The sequence below is a fragment of the Globicephala melas genome, chromosome 8 (assembly GCF_963455315.2).
Source record: "Globicephala melas chromosome 8, mGloMel1.2, whole genome shotgun sequence".
NCBI classification, from domain to species: Eukaryota; Metazoa; Chordata; class Mammalia; order Artiodactyla; family Delphinidae; genus Globicephala; species Globicephala melas.
This window is the reverse complement of record NC_083321.1, coordinates 9,850,470-9,851,474: the sequence shown is the minus strand read 5'-3', so window position 1 is coordinate 9,851,474 and position 1,005 is coordinate 9,850,470. Positions and strand designations below refer to the sequence as shown.

The following is a 1,005-nucleotide window of genomic DNA, read 5'->3' as shown; positions in this document are numbered from 1 at the left end:
CGAGTCCCAGATAGGAGTGGGGACTTGACGTTGTCACTCCTGCTTGGCCCTGGACAGGCCCCTGAGGACCCTTCTCTGGGAGCAGGCCTCCACTTCTCTGGGAGAGTTTGGGTGGGCGATCCACCTGTACAGCCTTACCGCCTAACCTGGAAGCCCCGTGAGGGGGCCCTGTCTCTCTCTCCTCTTTTTTTTTTAAAATATTTATTTATTTGGCTGTGCCGCCTCTTTAGTTGTGGCGTGTGGGATCTAGTTCCCTGACCAGGGATTGAACCTGGGCCCCCTGCGTTGGGAGTGCAGAGTCCTAACCGCTGGACCACCAGGGAAGTCCCGCGGGGGCCCTGTCTCTGAGGCCAATTCTTCCAGGCCCTCCAGGAAGCTGCTCCGCTCAGCTGTAACCAGCGAGTCTCTCCTTTCAGCGGGTGCCTATTGAATCTGTTCCCAAAAGCTTCCTGCCTGCCCCGCCCCCCGATATTTTAGAAACAGCTCTGAGGTGTACAGTGATGATGATTACCCTTTATTAAGCCCTCACAGCCTGCCGGGGGCTGGGAACATTCCGTGGGCATCCATCGTTTCAGCAGGAACGCAGGAGGGCCTCCCTCTGGGGGAAGTCTGGGGACACAGGTGGGTGCTGCGCTGACGGCATTGGGGTGGGGTGCGGAGCCCAGAGGGCTGATGGGATGGCAGGATGGGGACAGATGCTGGGTGCCCACTTGTGACGCACGCGGACGTGTGTGAGGCTGAGGCCCGTCGTGGCGCTGTGACAGCTGATGCTGACGGGCACCATCTGGCCTGAGTCACGTGGCGACCTGAAGCTCCACCAGCTCATGGGCTTGACAACTGGTCCGCTGGGAAAAGGCATCTGTTCATGGGAACGGGAGGCCTGGGGGGTGGAGGGAGGCCCTGAGTGGGGAGGCTGCAGGACAGTGGGTCTGTTACCCACAGACAGATGGAGGGCCTGAAAGTCGGAACCCCATCCCCAATTTCCTCTCTGACCATCTGGAGGGC

At 60.0% G+C, this 1,005-nt stretch overlaps 1 non-coding gene across 1 annotated transcript; it reads right to left on the bottom strand.

Annotated features, from left to right (window-relative positions):
- Nucleotides 1-250: 250 nt before the first annotated feature.
- Nucleotides 251-323, bottom strand: TRNAG-CCC (transfer RNA glycine (anticodon CCC)). The gene has a single exon. It is a non-coding gene; the product is annotated as a tRNA-Gly (tRNA).
- Between the last annotated feature and the right edge of the window lie 682 nt (nucleotides 324-1,005).